The sequence below is a fragment of the Eptesicus fuscus genome, chromosome 3 (assembly GCF_027574615.1).
Source record: "Eptesicus fuscus isolate TK198812 chromosome 3, DD_ASM_mEF_20220401, whole genome shotgun sequence".
NCBI lineage: Eukaryota > Metazoa > Chordata > Mammalia > Chiroptera > Vespertilionidae > Eptesicus > Eptesicus fuscus.
The window spans coordinates 22,821,878-22,830,263 of record NC_072475.1 but is presented as its reverse complement, the minus strand read 5'-3'; positions in this window follow the sequence as shown (position 1 = coordinate 22,830,263).

The window sequence follows — 8,386 nt, the reverse complement described above, 5'->3', positions numbered from 1 at the left end:
ATAGATTATATAGGATAGGATTGCTTAAATGGGGGAGGGGGAAAGCCTTTTTCAGCAGGAGGATATGCTCTTGGCAGACAAAAATACAAAATCCCTATATCTGGACTGATAGCCAGCCATATGCACTATACTGCCAAACCGGTCATTAAAAAATTGAACTGCTTTCTTACACCTTACCCCAAACAGCTTTAAAACCCCTCTTCAGCCTCCACTTTAGGTTTTGCCTTTGCAGTTCACCCAGATTAGGTTCTGATTGGTTGGTTTCTATGCCAATCAGTGTCAAAAGCTCCGCCTCCTAGGCAGCCAATGGCTCCTTGCAGTTCATCCAGATTTGGTTCTGATTGGTTGGTTTCTATGCCAGTTAGTGTCTCCAGGCCTATCTCCGGGCCTGATTTGCAGCCCCCGTGGCATCTGTGGATCAGGCCCCACCTCTCTCTCTCTCTTGCTGGGCCTCGCTAGCAGCCACAGTGGCTGCAGATCAGGCCCTGCCTCTCTCTCTGGGCCTCTCTCCAGGCCTGATCCACAGCTGCCTTGCCCACCCGCTGGCCACCAGCTTTGCTGTGATAGGAGCCTGTGGGCTGCAGGGGAGGGACTGAGAGGTGCTCCATTCACTTCCTGGTGACTGGTTGTCCTTCTGGTCATTTAGGTTGTGATGGCCCCTGGCCTTTTATTATGTAGGTGGGAGTCTTTTTTTTTTTTAAAGGCAAGTGACACTGGTTTTAAATTTAAAGCACACATTTGCCTGGGGGCAGAGAGAGGCGTGCAAGATGGAGGAGAAAAATGGGGGACATCTGAAATATTTTCAACAATAAAGATAAATTTAAAAAATAAAAATAAATTTAAAGCGCACATTAATAGCTGTTTTTTTAACAATTTAAATGGAGAGTGAGATAATTTAAAGAAACAGTACAGGTGAAATTCGAACATGGTGGGAGAGACATCATGACAATGGTATTCACATTACTGAGTTTTGCAAAACATTGTCCTGAGGTCTTCCAGGAGCCTAGAGGCAGGTGGAGGAGGAGATAGAAGAGAGGACATTAAAGAAAGAATGATAAGATTGTAAGAAGATGGAAAAATGCACCTTGCATATACACCTTTAGTTTACTGGACTCTCTACGGTGATTTTCTATGGAGATAGAGGGTCATCTATGGCTCCACAGGGCTTCCTGGATGGAGCCAGAGAAGTGGCACTCAGCCAGCGTGCAGAAGCGTGCAGAGCCTGATTTGGAGGTGGCAGGAGTACTCGGGTTATTTTGGGAGCTGGAAATTTAATCCTTTGGACTTTTTACCTCCCCACCTTTAGCCAAGTTCTCTGGTAGCCTCCTTTTTCTGGGACAGGTGGCATGAGGTAGGTCAGACTTCACCGCCCATGAGAAGATAGTGTAGCTCTTCTCCTCTGGCCTCAGAAGGAGGCTCAGGAGGTACATACATATTGGGACATTTCTAAATTAGTTTCAAGGCAAAAAAAAAAAAAGTTTTAGAAGACCTGAATTACTTTCTCTTTAAAATAATATGACCCAAGATGTTAAGGAGGCCATACTTGGAACAAAAAACTTAAATGAGATGGGGTAAGTTATTTATGATGAATGACAATATTAAAATAGTTCTGGATTAAGGTCAAATAAAGCAACTTGTGAGAAAATTTCCCCTGTTGTTCCCATGGGGATTTTTCTTAGACTCACATTGTTTAAAACCATGAAAGCTTTAGTGGCACATGTTAGTCAGGGAGTTACCTGGAGCTTCTAAAAGCAGTTTTGGCCTAATGACAAATGCTTTTTTTAAAAAAAAAGTTAGTGGAGGAAATAGAGTTGAAGCTAAAGAGACCTCAGTCCTTTCAGATCTGATGGGTAAGAAGTGGGAAATAAAAGAAGGGGTCAGTCGGGAGAGGACAAGTAGGCAGGGGAGAATAGAGATGCAGAGAGTAAGACTAAAGGAGAGAGGATCCCGGACTTGTCTATAAACAGAATCACAATAGCTAATATTTATTGAATGTGTGCCAGGCACTGTTGTAGGCACTTCATGTGTAATTCATTGAATCCTCACAAGATATGTATGAAGTAGAGATGGTTTTTATCCCCAGTTATAGATGATGCAACCAACACATCTAACGGGCTAAGTAAATTGCCAAGGTTCACACAGATAGTGACTGAACTAGGCTGGGTGCCTGGAGTTCTCCCTAGTGTGGGCTGTTTGCAGGGAATGGGTTTGATGGGTCACACTTACAGATTCAGTATGAAAGCAGGCAATCAGTTCTCAAAATCATGCTAACAGCCCTAACTGGTTTGGCTCAGTGGATAGAGCCTCAGCCTGCGGACTGAAGGGTCCCAGGTTCGATTCGGTCAAGGGCATGTACCTTGGTTGCGGGGCACATCCCCAGTAGGGAGGGTGCAGGAGGCAGCTGATCGATGTTTCTTTCTCAGCGATGTTTCTAACTCTCTATCCCTCTCCCTTCCTCTCTCTGAAATCAATAAAATATATTTTTAAAAAAATCATGCTGACAAACCAAACAATGGGACCAAACTAAAAAGTATGAAATTCAGTGAGAATATATTCAAATCAATTCAATTTTACAAATACTGAGTGCCTAACCTATTCAGGCACTGAGCTAGTCACTGTGGCATTGGTGAACAAAACAAACAAAAATCCCTGTTCCTGTAGTTTATATTGTTGTGAAGGCAGAATGAAAATAAAGGACATAGAAAGTAGTGAGTTAAAAGGAGAAATATCTGAGCAGGGTAAGGGAGATGGAGGTGTGCAATTATAAGCAGGGAGTTTTGTGTAGGCCTCATTAAGAAGGTGAATTTGAGCAAACTTCCTAGAAGGAAGTGGACATCTATCAGAAGAGCATTCCAGGCCAGTGCAAAGGCCCTGAGATGGCATATAGTTGGTGTATTTAAAGTGCAGTCTATTCATATGTTCTGAAACTTACCTTCAGATAAATGAGGTAAACCAAGTCAAGAGAAAATTACATATTAGGATGATAGCTCCTGCTTATACTTCCTTGTTCCAGGCATTGCATTAAGTGCTCTACATATATTTTCTCATGAAATCCTTGTAACAACCTGTATATTATAAGATGTTTACTCCATTACATGTGAAAAAACTGAGACCCAGAGAAATTTGGTGATTGCCCATTCAAATTCAATTGAACAGACTGTCAAACTACAGCGGGAAGGTAGGGGAGGGTTGGGGGTAAGAGATCAACTGAAGGACTTGTATGCACACATATAAGCACAACCAACAGATGCAAGACACTGGGGGCGGGGGGACAAGGACAAGTGCCGGAGGGTAGGGGAGGCCGGGGGGAGGTCAGTGGGGAAAAAAAAGGAGACATATGTACTACTATTTGCAATACCTTAAACAATAAAAATTTTTTAAAAAGTCAGTTCAAATCCAGATTAGTCCTATTCCAATATGTATATTCTTTCCACCATCCAACTTTGCCATCCTCAAAAAATTAACCACTTCCTTTGCACCTCTAGGTACTAGGTACTTTTAGATATATAATCTATAACTACACTAGTATTTATGGTTTATTTGGAACATTATTGACCAAGTTGAGAGAACAGAGAAAATGATGAAACCCAAGCCAACCCTACAACTCTATTAAAAACACTAAGAGCTCCAAATGTCAATGAGTCCTCTTTTCTTTATTCATTAATTCAACAAATATTTTTTAAGGCCCAGTTATTTCCCAGGCACAATTGTAGGCATCGAGGATATAAAACTCTCGGGTATCTTGGAGCTTACATTCTAGTGCAGTGATGGGCAACCTTTTGAGCGTGGTGTGTCAAACTTTGCCAAAAAACTGAGCATAACTCGGGTAGTGTGTCACTTTGAGGAAAAAACATTATTTCGCAAATGTTTCATCCTCAGGAGCAGCAAATGTTTCATCCTCGGCATGCAGCCGCCTCAGCGGCCGCGTGTCATCAGAAATGGCTACACGTGTCAGTGCTGACATGCGTGTCATAGGTTCGCCATCACTGTTCTAGTGGATAGCTCTTTCACCAGCCAATTCTGCGATCACCCTTGTTATAGCACTTTGGAATTTTCCAAATGCTTTTGAAGACATTATCTCAAGTGCCCAAGAAGAAATAAACAGGCTCTTGAGTGCTGGACTTTCAGACTTAATTATAGCTCCATAAGCCATGGGTGTTAGCCCATTATAAACACATTTACTTCAGTTAATTTCAACGTGTCTGTGTCTGGGGTTTCATTGTCCTAGTCCCTTTGTCTTCTTAAACTATGAACAGAGGTGGTCTGGAAGTGAGACATCACGGCAAATTCACAGGGGGTGCCATGGGGCATTTAAAATTTTTGTGAGAAACAGAAACTTGACATTTGTTGGACAGTGTACAAACTACTAGCTTGACATACTAGTTCAAATATTTTAATAATTAGATTGTGCTATATTCCTTTAGATGATGTCATCTTTGGAAAGCTAGGTTTTTAAAAATTTTTATGAGGACCTGGCCCAGAAGCTCAGTTGGTTAGAGCATCGTCTGGATATGCCCAAGTTGTGGGTTCAATTCCCTGTCAGGACATACACTAGAACAAGCATGTCAAACTCGCGGCCCACAATGAATATTTTTGCGGCCTAGCCAACATAATAGCTGGCAGCTGCGGATCAGGAGGGCTGGTGTATGCAACTTTTAATAAAAATTTCGTAACTTAATTTTTACAATATCCTGTTATACATAACTAGCTTTCCCATTGCAGGAAAAATCCTGCAATAGGATTTCCTGCTGCACTCTACCCCGCCTCTGTTCCTCCCTTGTTCGCCTGCCTCACCTTCTCCTCCAGCCCGCCCGCGTTTCCCTTTGCCCCCAGCCCCGCCTCCGCCCCGCCCTTGTCCCCCGCCTCACCTTCTCCTCCAGCCCACCCGCGTTTCCCTTCGCCCCCAGCCCCGCCTCCGCCCCGCCCTTATCCGCCCCCCCCCCCCCCCCCCGCTTGCTTGCTTCTTCGAAGCTTTACTCCCTTCTGCAGCTCTTGACTTCTTTGGATGCTGTCTTGATATGCAAATTAGCCGCCATCTTTGTTGGGGCAATTTGCATACTCGTCCTGATTGGTTGGTGGGCGTGGCTTGGCTGGTGGGCGTGGCTTAGGTGTAGCGAAGGTGCGGTCAATTTGCATATTTGTCTATTATTAGATTAGATTATTAATAACAAACTACAACATTCGCTAATGACTGATTACTGTAATTGTGTTGCATTCATTTCCCTTATTCGCCTTTTGTGCAGATGCACCATTTCTCTCCACTAATACTAGCAGCGAATATTTTAGTAGCCGATTGCCACGTCATTAGTCTTGGACTTACTTGTGTGCAACAGGAAATATTTTGCTTTCTGAGAAAAAGAAAAATAGGTTTATTCGCGTTACGCTTATTAATTTGTGCAGTTATTCGGTGTCTGGTAAGTTAATGTTCAAGAAAAAATATTAATTTTTATTAAAATGTTCTATTATTTTGTTAACGATTACTCATTTATTTCAGCCCTTTGTATTCAGCATGTCTCTATTGAAATAAACCTAGGTTTCTATGAAAATTGAAGCTTTTGTGTTTTTGTGGCCCACATAAACTTAAACCTTGTTTATTTGGCTCATGTTAGCCTTTGAGTTTGACATGCTTGTACTAGAATCAACCAATGAATGCATAAATAACAACAAATCAGTGTTTCCTCTTTCCCTCTCTAAAATCAATTAAAAAAAAAAGTTGATATGATGAAAAGGAAGTACCTTGTGGAAATCAATGTGAACAGGAAACGCTGGTGGCAGAGTACAGTCTGTTTCCAAAGTCTGAGAAGTTGAGCTGTGCTAGACCAGCACACATCCGTTAGTAAGTGTGATTATTTTAAAATGATATAATTTTTTCCCTTTTGACTTATGTGTATTATTTTCTGTAAGGCTACTGAGTACTTAGAACATAAATACTTAAGTTTGCTTGGACCTCCCTACATAATAAACAGAACTATTCAGCGTTTCTTTGGCCCTATAGGGCACAGTGAAAATATTACCAAGGTACTTACAGTTTGGGGACCCCTGTCTAACCCGACAACCTTTCTCATTTTCAAATTTATTTTTTAAAATTTAAAGTTGTATTATGAATTCATTTTCTCTAAAAGGTATGATTTTTCTTTTTAGTATTTATCTTCTTTCCAGCCAGCCTTCTTACCAGTCCTCTAAGGGAGTTGCATTATTCCCTTATGAAAGATGGGGAACGGTGCATGGCAATTAAATGACTTAACTAGTAAGAGCATAGGTCCCAAGGTCTTCATACTCCCCATCAGGGCTGCCTCAAGGCCATATGTCCTCTTTGTTCAACTAGGAACAGGTGCCTTTTTCAAGATATTTTCATTAATGGGAAAAGTTGTTTAATAAGTATACAAATTAATAAGGTGTTTGATATGACTGGGGCCCTCTTAGGTATTGCACGCTGGTCCATGGCAGCCCCACTCCCAAGCCTAAGACCTTTCACTAACAGGAGTGTATGAGTGCCAAACTCCATCCACAAACTCATGTGCAAAAAATGTAGTTTTATTTTCCTGCAAATAAACTTCATTTATATTCTGGGCTCCCATTCCATGGGGAGCGACACCCCCTTTCCTCAAGGAGAAAATGTCAAGGTGTAGTTGGTTGGCTGTATTTTGGAAGTGCTTTATAGTTTCAGCTGCTGTATTTCCCTCACTGGGTGCAGCCAACGACGCTGAGCATCTCACAGTGTGGGGCGCAGGCGGCCACAGTGAAGAATCGTCTTGTCCTAAATGTCAACAGCACCCTTCTCCCGTGATAAGCACACTCTCCAGACCACGGTTTTCCTCCAGGGAAGTAAAAACCCAAAGCAAATTTGAGTTCACTGAGGGAATTTCTCAATATTAAATTCTCCTTTTTGGTGCCTGCTGTGGAGGTGAGGGCCAGGAGTCTTGTTCACACCAAACTGTAAACAAGCAGTGGACTTTTTCAGTTGTGTTGACTTTTACAGCTCATTTTCTCTGTGGATGTCTATATTCATGGCTGGGAGTTTATTCTGCATACATTCTAACCGGGTCATATTTTATTTGGGAAAATATCAGCAAATGTCACCTTCTGGGGTGTTGGTAACAAGAGATCTGCCTATGTGGAAAGATGCTCTAGGCGGCCTCTTGGGGCAGAAGCTGAGGCCTCAGTCCCTGGGGTGGGGTTCAGGTGGCAGAGAGGGAGTTGGTGGGAGGGAAGCAGGGGAATGTTCTGTTCTAGTGATGGGCGGCCAGAGAGGATGGAGATGCTAGGGAAACCTGGGAAGGAAGTGAGGACCCACAGTAGGGGCAAGGCTGAGCCAAAGATTCTATTATTGTTGATAACATGGGCAAAAATTTTGGCCTTTTCCACATTTCTTAAATGTAAATCTTTGAGGCTTGGATACTTTGGAGCATGTGTCAAAATCTTTTTAAAATAAAGACATAGAAAAGTATTCACTTCCATTTAGTGCTAGTTTCCATTTCAAAAGCATCTACCAAGATTTTTACAAACGTCATCCCAACTAATCCTCCTAATAACCCCATGAGGGAGGCATTATCTCCATCTTGCAGGTGAGAACACAGAGATTCAGGGAAATGGAGCAATTTGGTCACCAGGTTCCTCTAGTTGGCAACTGGTAGAACAGGGATTCGGATCCAGGTATGACCATGTCAAAGCCATCTTTGTCTCACTACACCCATAGTAAGCTGCTATAATGAAGAAGGATTCGATGGTGTGAAATTACATAGACCTGAAGTTGTCAGGACTGTCCAAATTTTGACATAGATTGTTGGGTTTAATTATATGAGGTTTTTTAATCTTCCTGATAAATAAACAACAAAATGTTCTTTAATGAATAAAATCAAGGCAATTACTCCAAAGACAAAGAATTTGAATGACAATGTAAAATACAAATATGTTACACTAACTTTCATTCAACAACAAAACTCAGACTTTCCACAGAGTCCATAATAGAGTCATGTGTGGTTGATGACAATCCACAGCTAAAGCCTGGTTAATTTTTTAAATTTATTTTTAATCTGGGGTATCCTATCTAATAAAAGAGAAACATGCAAATTAACCATCACTCCGCTATGCCCACCAGCCAATCAGAGCAAGTATGCAAATTAACCCAACTAAGATGGCTGTGGCCACGGAGCTGGAGCAAGCAGGAGGCTTGGGTTGCCCCCAGTGATGGAGGAAGCCAAGCTTCCCACCCACCCTGGCCGGCCCTGGCCTCCGCTCAAGGCTACAAAGTTTCAATTATAGAAGATAAATAAATCCCAGATACCTGCTTCCAGCTGGCCCTGGCTTCCAGTTGGGTCACCGGGGGCCATGGCCAACCTGCAAACCACCACAGGCCCCTCACCCAGGCCGCCCCACGCCCTAAGGA